General features: G+C 42.4%; 1 pseudogene; it reads left to right on the forward strand.

Annotated features, from left to right (window-relative positions):
• The first annotated feature begins 7,762 nt into the window (after positions 1–7,762).
• On the forward strand, positions 7,763–8,381 carry LOC118011130 (annotated as a pseudogene).
• The last annotated feature ends 1,621 nt before the right edge of the window (positions 8,382–10,002 follow it).

The raw sequence follows: 10,002 nt of genomic DNA on the forward strand, positions 1-10,002 counted from the left end.
GCACGCCTGGCTGGCTCAGTCAGTGGGGCATGCAACCCTTGATCTCGGGTTTGTGAGTTCAAGCCCCATGTTGGGTATAGAGTAATAATAATTAAAAAAAAAAAAAAAAAAAAAGACTCTGACTGCCCTGTATAAACCATCTTCTCGCAAGGCGAGCATCCCCTTCCCCAATACACAGTCACATGCTTCGTGTAGCACTCTTACCATCATACAGTCTATGTATTCACTTGGTGGCAACTACATGACACACTCACATGCATGTGAGCTCCCTGGGGACAAGGGTGTTGCCTTTGTTCTTTCTCACTGTTATATCCCCATTGCCTAGAACAGTGGCTAGACCCAACAAGATGCTCAGTAAAGACTTGTTGCATGAATGAGTGGATGCTTCCTTAAGAACTTTGGTTATCTTGGGCGCCTGGGTGGCTCAGTTGGTTAAGCGACTGCCTTCGGCTCAGGTCATGATCCTGGAGTCCCAGGATCGAGTCCCGCATCGGGCTCCCTGCTCGGCAGGGAGTCTGCTTCTCCCTCTGACCCTCCTCCCTCTCACGCTCTCTGTCTCTCATTCTCTCTCTCTAAAATAAATAAATAAAATCTTTAAAAAAAAAAAAAAAGAACTTTGGTTATCTTTTTCGGGGGGTGGGGGGTTTCCTGCCTGGCTCTGTCAATAGAAGATGTTACTCTTGGTCTCAGGATCGTGAGTTTTGAGCCCCACGTTGGGGGTAGAGTTTACTTAATTAAAAAAATTTTTTTCCGGGCGCCTGGGTGGCTCAGTCGTTAAGCTTCTGCCTTCGGCTCAGGTCATGATCCCAGGGCGCTGGGATCGAGCCCCCCATCGGGTTGTGGGGTAATTTTTTTATGCAGCAATGGAAAACTAATATAGCATGCTAGAGCATTTATACTTAGAAAGTTAGAAAGAATGCAGCATGCTATAAAATGTTTCCTTTTATAACCCCCCTCCCCGCCAAGGTGGAGAAGTTGGAGCTGGGCTGAAAAGGAAGTGAACAGAGCTCAGGAGAATTTAGACAGGAGAGTGGGACTCAGGACCCCTCGTTCTCCCTCCCTAAGGAGGTGGGATGAGTGCCCCCCCAAGGTCTCCTATTCAGCTGCTCCAGTTCTTGTCCTGAGACCCCTTCGTGGGGGCTGTGGTGTGGACAGGTGCATGGAGGGCAGATGCCCAGTGAGTGGAGGCATATGGAGCTCTTCAGACCTCCACGGCTCCTCTCAGGCCAAGTTCCTCCGGAGGGGGGCTGGGGGACAGCAGAGACTGAAGTTCCCACAGTGCCAGAAAGGGAGCAGCTGTGGGAAGCGTGTCCATGGATCTGTTCAGTCAGTCAGTGCAGGTTTTCCAAGCGTCTACTCGTCCCAGCATCTGTGCTCTGCCTGGGGAGGAGTAGGGGGCGTCGATATTCAGCCCTGTGAGATCAGACACTACCCTCTCCCTGGGCCCTAATCCCCTGTACTGTTCCTCAGATATCTTTTGCAAACCCTGATCCAGCCCCGTTTCCCCCATTATCACACCTGAGATAGAGCTTCTAAGAGGGTTCCTGGAAATTCCTGGGGAGGTGGGGGTTTTGTGTCCCTCTCTTACCTCCAGATGCACCTTGGCCCCACGTGACCTAGTGAGCCCTTCTTGGACAGACTCCTCCTGACCTTCACCTGCACCTGGGCCAGGCTGTGGCCACCACCTTGTCTGTCCTCCCTGAGCCTCCTCTCAACTTTCAGTCAGACCCTATGCTTCCTGCAGAGTGGAGGGTTGAGACCTCCATCACCAGCAGCACCTTGTGGCATAGGAGGAGGGCCACAAAAGGAACGGTGGGCAACAGAACCCATCAGAGGGCATGGGAGTCCATACTGCATGGCCTTCACTTTCCCATCGTTGGTGACAATCGTTCATCCTGCACTGTGCTCTGCCTGGCACACAAACCTGGGGCGGGAGCTTGGCCAGGCAAACATATGCTTCTCACCCTTATCTAGAAGAAAGGAGGGCAGCCTTAGTCATTTAATTATCTTGCACCGCCTTGTTTGCTCCTCAGCATAGTCCTCCTACATGGGTATTATTATCTCCGGGTTGGTGAGAAAATTCAGGCTCAGAGATTTTAGGAAACTTTCCAGGCTCACAAAGCAGTGAGAGGTCCAAACCGTGTCTGTGAAATATGATGCTGATCACTGCTGCCCCTCTAGATCAAGAAAGGACAGGATATCCAGACATCCAGAGGGGGACTGGGAGCATAAGAACACATCAGGCACAGCAGTGTTTGTCTACACTGGTAGTAAATGGAGTATAGACGTGCTTCTGTTGGGAGAGTTTCAAGGCTGCACTGCTCAGCACAGGATTTGGGTTCAACAGAATCTGAAGAAATCCTAAAACATCCCTGGCAAGAAGCCATTCAATGAAGAGGTCATTCAAGGGAACATGGACCCCCCCCCCCCGCCGGCTTAAGGATCTCAGACATTACCTCGTCCTCCCACCACCCAGGTCCTGAAATCCACTTTGTGGAAAGATGAGACCTAAGAGGAAGTGCAGCACATCATAAGCAGGAGATCTCCCTAGGGAGTTGGCTTGGGTGTACTTCATTTCTAACAGATATTTAGCTTCTAATATAGATTTATATAATTTCTGGATTGTTTGTGTGTGTGTATGTGAGAGAGAGAGGGAGGGAGAGAAGGAGCAGGTTTTACTTTTATAATTTAAAATTTCATGATTTAGGAAAGATAGTTTTTTTTAATCTTATTATGTTATGTTAGTCACCATACAATACATCATTAGTTTTTGATGTAGTGTTCCATGATTCATTGTTTTCGTATCACACCCAGTGCTCCATGCAGTACGTGCCCTCCTTAATACCCATCACCGGTCTAACCCATCCCCCCACCCCCTCCCCTCTAAAACCCTGTTTGTTTCTCAGAGTCTATAGTCTCTCATGGTTTGTCTCCCCCTCCGATTCCCCCCCCCGCCTTCATTTTTCCCTTCCTTCTCCTAATGTGCTCCATGCTATTCCTTATGTTCCACAAATAAGTGAAACCATATAATAATGGACTTTCTCTGCTTGACTTATTTCACTTAGCATAATCTCCTTCAGTCCCATCCATGTTGATGTAAAAGTTGGGTATTCATCCTTTCTGATGGCTGAGTAATATGCCATTGTATATATGGACCACATCTCCTTTATCCATTCATCTGTTGAAGGGCATCTCAGCTCTTTCCACAGTTTGGCTATTGTGGACATTGCTGCTATGAACACTGGGGTGCATATGGCCCTTCTCTTCACTACATCTGTGTCTTTGGCGTAAATACCCAGGAGTGCAATTGCTGGGTCATAGGGTAGCTCTATTTTTAAATTTTTGAGGCACCTCCACACTGTTTTCCAAAGTGGCTGCACCAACTCGCATTCCCACCAACAATGTAAGAGGGTTCCCCTTTCTCCACAACCTCTCCAACATTTGTTGTTTCTTTCCCTGTCCATTTTGGCCATTCTAACTGGTGTAAGGTGGTATCTCAATGTGGTTTTGATTTGAATTTCCCTGATGGCTAATGATGATAAACATTTCTTCATGTGAAAGACAGTTTTAAGGAAAGATGATGGTGCCTTCTTCAGTAAGTCATGGAGGTCTTGCCATTGGCTACTTCTCAAACTTATCCAGATGAGCGGAAAACAAAAATGTCATTTTTGCAGTGGCCTCCTGCCTCCCATCTTGTTCTACCTGACAGGTGAGCACCGTGTCCCGTTGGTTAGTTCTGTCCACCAGGGTCGAGCTCTGCACAGTGTACAGTCCATCTCTGCTCATGGTGGGGGTCAGGGTCCTATCTATCTGGGAGACATTTCCATTCTTCAGCCAGATCAGCTATATTCCCCCGGGGCAGAACTTCTTTGCCTTGCAAGTGACATTTATCTTGTTCTTTGGGATGGGGTGTTCAAAAATAGACATGTTGGGTGGAACTGAAATAGCTCAGAACAAAGGTTCAGACTCCATGAAACAATCAGATCCACCTTGCTTATTACTCGGCAGCCATTTACTTAGCACCTACATAGCATGTGGCAATCCCTTGCACATAGTAGGTGCTTAATAACTGGAAGATCCTATTATTATTTAGGCCTGTTCACCAAAGTAAATCTGGGGAGAACTGTTCTCCAAAGTTAGGTCAAAGCCTGGCCATGTGTGGTGTCACCTACCTAGTATAGTCTTAGACAAATCAGCATTCTTTTGAAGAGGATAATGTAGGCTTAGGTGATTCACATCGGAGGTGACATAAGAGGAGAAGTCCTGTAGAGTCAGGGCCATCTTAGCGGTACTGGAGATTTTGTAGGTATTGCTGTTCTTCATCTGTACAGTGTGGGTCTGGAGGGATGAGATTTCCTTTCCATTTTTGAACCACTGCAGGGTGATTTCTTTGGGAAAGAAGCCATAGGACATGCAGCTGAAATTCACAATTTGCCCAGTTAGGGCCCTCTCCAAGGGGCCTAATACCACAGGCAGAGAGGGTGGGGCTACAAGAAGGAAGGATAATATACAGTTAATGTTGGCAAGCTAGGCAGTATTACATGCACTTTATATAATTTTAATTCTGACAACTCTGTGATTAGGTATCATAATGTTCATTCTATACACAAGGAAATGGAGGCTGAAAAAGGCAAGGAACATACTAGCAATTGGCAGAGCTAGAATGCAGGTTTCTCTGATCACATAGCTTGTCCTCTTTCCTCAGGCCACAGTTTCTCCGTTCAGAAGCCACATTGCTATATCTTTCTCACTTTTGGTATTGATTAGTCCTATGACTCATTCTCATTTAATAAAATTTAGATATGTATCTACCAAAATCTTAAAACAGCATATCATATCTAATGTGTAACTTTAGAAAAATGTCCTTTAGATTGAGCAACAGGACACCTACTCTTTTGGGGTTTTTTTAAGATTTTATTTATTTATTTGACAGAGAGAGACACAGCGAGAGAGGGAACACAAGCAGGGGGGAGTGGGAGAGGAGAAGTAGGCTTCCCGCAGAGCAGAGAGTCCAATGTGGGGCTCGATCCCAGGGTCCCGGGACCATGACCTGAGCCAAAGGCAGACGCTTAACGACTGAGCCACCCAGGCGCCCCCAGGACACCTACTCTTACTGCACCTGTTCAACAGTGTACTGGCAACCCTCGCCAATACAATGAGACAAGAAAAAATAATGAGTAAATAATAATTGGGAAGGAAGAAAAAATGTAAACAGAGACTACAAGTCAGTTTGTTGACATAAAGCTAATGGATTGGAAAACCCACATATACATGGGAATTTGGGGATCAGTGAAAAAAGTGAACCAGGCAACATGTGGTGTTGGGGAAGTTATCTTTTTATAATTCTCATTGAACACAGAAATAAATTCCAAACAGATTAAATTCTTACATCTAAAACTTGATAAAACTATTAGAGGAAAAAATAAAAGAATGTCTTTGGGAGGAGAGAGAACTTTAAGATCCTAAAAAAGCCCTCACAGATTTGTTAAGTCAACTTTAAAGTTTATAAAGGTGACTGTAACAATGATGAAAATTATACATGATGAGAAACACCATAAGCAAAATTTAAAGGCAAGCAATAAATAGGGAAGAGAAAGGAAATAATAAGTGTAAGAGTAGAAGTTAATGTAACAGAAAACAAGCATAAAAGAGAGATGTTTGACAAAACCAAAAGTTAATTCTTTGAAAGTTATAATCACCTGGTGAAGATAAGAAGGGGAGAGAGAGGAGTGAGGTAAGGGAGAGTGAGGAAGGAAGAGAGGGAGGGAGGGGAATGCAGTCAATACCAGCGTGAAAGGGGGGCATTACTATAGATCATGCAGATATTAAAATGATGAAAAGAGAATATCATGAACAGCTTTGCCAATATAAGGTGTAAAATTTAGAAGAAATGGAAACTACCTAGAAAATGTAACCTATCAAAACTGAATAAAAGGCACCTGGGTGGCTCATTCGGTTAAGTCCAACTCTTGGACCCTGACGATCTCAGGGTCCTGGAGTCAAGCCCTGCATTGGGCTCCATGCTCAGTGGGGAGTCTGCTTGAAGATTTTCTCTCTCCCTCTCCCTTTGCCCTTTCCCCAGCTTGTGTGCTCTCTCTTATCTCTCTCTAAAATAGATAAATAAAAAATTTTTTTAAAGATTTTATTTATTTGACAGAGAGAGACACAGCGAGAGAGGGAACACAAGCAGGGGAGTAGGAGAGGGAGAAGCAGGCTTCCCGCTGAGCAGGGAGCCTGATGTGGGGCTCAAACCCAGGACCCTGGGATCATGACCTGAGCTGAAGGCAGACGCTTAACGACTGAGCCACCCAGGCGCCCTGATAAATAAAATATTTTTAAAAACTGAGTAAGAATAGGACATGAGGAGACCCCAAACCATTAAAGATACTGAATTAATAATTTTTAAAAATCTCCCTATAATGAAAACTTTAGATCTAGATGATTTCAGAGTCAATGTCTGCCAAAAATTCAACCTGATATAATTTCAATCTTACACAAGCTTTTCTAGAGACTAGGAAAAGAAGGTACGCTTCCCAACTCATTTTTTGAAGTTAGCATAACCTCAAATACAAAACTCCAGCAAGGATAATACAAAGAAGGAAAATTCTAGATCATTCTCATTTATGAATATAGATATAAAAGTCCCAAACAAAACTTTGGCAAATGAAATAGTGCACTATCACCAAGTTAGTTTTATTCCAAGAATGGGGCATTAAATTAATATTAGAAAATCAAATCATGTAATTCACCGCATTTGCAAATTGAAAGACAAAAGAAACCATATGACTGGGCGCCTGGGTGGCTCAGTTGGTTAAGCGACTGCCTTCGGCTCAGGTCGTGATCCTGGAGTCCCAGGATTGAGTCCCGCATCGGGCTCCCTGCTCGGCGGGGAGTCTGCTTCTCCCTCTGACCCTCCTCCCTCTCATGCTCTCTGTCTCTCATTCTCTCTCTCAAATAAATAAATAAAATCTTAAAAAAAAAAAAAAAAAGAAACCATATGACCATCTTGATAGATATAGGAAAAACATTAAGATATCACTATTCATCTTTAAAAATTCTTAACAAACTGAAAATAGAAGCAAATTATTTAATCTGATAATCTATTAGATCGAACCATATGCTATAATTATTTTTGTCCAATGCAAAACGGCGGAATATTGGCACTATCAAATGGTTCGTCCTAGTTTTTAAAAAATATAGCAAACATCATACTCAGTGTGAAACACTGGAAGCTTTGCATCAGTATAATCATGCTTGCTACCACAACTTCAGTTTACTCTTTTATCGGAGATTCTAGATTGCTTATTAAGTCACAAGGATATGTAAAAGGTATAAGGTTAGGATGGAATACACTAAACTATTATTATATTACTGTATTCCATCATTATGCATCAAGAAAGTAAAAAAGAATCTGTAAGACATTTTTAGAAATAATATGAATATTTAGCAAGCTAGCTAAATGCAAAATCAATACATACAAATTAATTGTAACAAACATTAGAAGATGAAAAAACTTTCAAGTGATACCATTTTGTAATAGCTTCCAATATATTATATAGGAATCAATCTAACAAGAACTGTGGGTGTCCTGCAATGAGACCCTTAGGGCTGGGGAAGCACCAACTGTGTAGGGAAGAGGCCTCTACACCTGTGTTTGGCAGAACTGGTGTGAGATGAGAGACAATCCTTCCTGCTGCTGAGATAATCCACTTTGAGCACATACCCAGTGAAAGTGAGGGGCCAGAATGCACAGACTATAGCATTGGAATAGATTAATAAGGAACTTTGCGATTTGGCCCCTGACCAACACAATGTTCTGCAGGTCAAGCTAGGGATGATATGTTTCATTGGCCACAGTTATGGGGCCTAATGACAGCCCATATCAAGGAGGTATGTTCTTTTTTAAATTTAATTTAATTTATTTATTTGAGAGAGAGAGTTAAGAGAGAGCGCAAGTGGCAGGGGGTGGGGGAGAGGGGCAGAGGGAGAGGGAGAAGCAGACTCCCTGTTGAGCAGGGAGCCTGACAAGGCTCCATCCCAGGACCCTGAGCCGAAGGCAGACATTTAACTGACTGAACCTCCCAGGTCCCCAAGGTGGTATGTTCTTTTGACAATTCGTTTTCCTACGTACTACCTCTTAAAACCACCTAATGTTGCATTTACAAGAATTTATCATCTGAATGATAATAGTAATGATAGCATTTGTCTCGATACTCTAAGATCAAAATTCTTAACTTTTATCCATGTGTTCACTGCTATGTGATTGATCCAAACCCAGATGACCCCCTAGTGCCAGAGATCGCACAGATCTATAAAATGGACAGAGAGAAGTACAACAACAGAGAGTATCTCGGGAATGGATTCAGATGTATGCCATGTGATGCTACCTGCATTGTAGCTGGAGCTACTAAATTACTGTCCCTTTTTTAATTTTCTTATCTGGCTGCTTCTCTATCAGACCTCACTTTTCAAATTTTTGTTTTTGTTTACCTCCCTCTATGCATTCACATGCTCATCTGAGAAGACTTAAGATTCTTCCAGCTTTGGACAATAACTGCTTTTAGAAAGCATAAAGTAGTGACAAGAACACAGGATTCAGAATTGTTTTAAAAATAGAGCATGTGTATTATGTGGCCAATGTCTTCACACTAACTTGGTTATGAGACTAAAACCATTCCTCAGGACTTTCACATGCTGAAGGAACCATCTGAGGGGGAGGGAGGGGCTCACTCGGTGTCACATCAAAGGAAGCAACATTTTTCTAGCATCAATTCTTGTTTAAGCCTTCCACCGTTAGAGATTTAAAGTTACATGCTATACTTTATGCTCACAACTGATGTGGCTGGAGAATTGGTATTGAATTTTATAGCATCAGCAGAACAGAAAGTGTGATGTATTTTATGCATGTCAATAAAAGAATGATCTGTTGTTGTTCTACAGAGAATGGAAATTGGAAGTCAGACACCTTTTCCAAAATAGGGTCTCAAACATTTTGTAATTTTCATTTAAATTGTTAGAAGGCTTGGAGCTATGAGTTCATCTTCCAATATGCTGTTAATTATAGCTGTTTAATAAGTGGTACAAGCTGTCAGTGGGCTAGTGGTCGACTAATAGCTGTGCTAGTAACTGACTTACTTTTCTTCAATCAAGTTACACCCCCCCAAGCCACACCCCACACCCAAAAGAGTGTGCTTTGTCTACAGGGAAAACAACCAAACTTTATTAAATGACATTATAGAAGACCTAAATGAATGAAAAATAATCTTGCTCATTTATGGAAAGATGATATTGTAAAGATATGTATGATATTGCAAAGAGATACATATTTAGACATATATCAAGATATAAACATTACAGTTCCTAATTGATAGTGCAATTCCAATGAAAATTCTAGAAGGGGTGTGTGTGCTGAACATAACAAAGCTATTCTACACTTTTCGTGTGAATGAAAAAGGCCAAGCATAGCCAAGAAGAGAATAAGTTGGGATCACTTGTTTTACCATGTAAAATTTATAATAGAGCTATAGTTCTCAAGATAGTGGTTATTAGTGGAGAGATAAACAAAAAACCCAAAACACTGGAACAAATTACAAAGCCTCTAACCAGACCCACTCATATATGGAAGCTTGATTTTTAATAAGTTTGTACCACAGAGCACTGAGCACAGGGCATAAACGAGGGTGGGACAATTACATATTGATATGGAAAAAATAAAATTGGACTCCTGTATCACATCAGAAACGTGTATTACAGACTAAATGTGAAGGGCACAACCATAAGGCCTTAATAAGTTACATAAGGGTGTATCTTTGAGGGTAAGGAAAGATGTCTTAAACAAGCACTAAAAGCTACAACCAATAAAGGAAAAGATTGACAAATTTGATCACATTGAAATTAAAACCTTTGTCTTTATAGTGATTAATTCATAAAATCCATCTGTGAAAAACCCACAGCGAATATCATCCTCAATGGCGAAAAGTAGGCAGCCTTTCCCTTAAGATC

The sequence above is a fragment of the Mirounga leonina genome, unplaced genomic scaffold (genome assembly GCF_011800145.1).
Source record: "Mirounga leonina isolate KUSES-001 unplaced genomic scaffold, KU_Mleo_1.0 Mir_150, whole genome shotgun sequence".
In the NCBI taxonomy this organism is placed as follows: Eukaryota; Metazoa; Chordata; class Mammalia; order Carnivora; family Phocidae; genus Mirounga; species Mirounga leonina.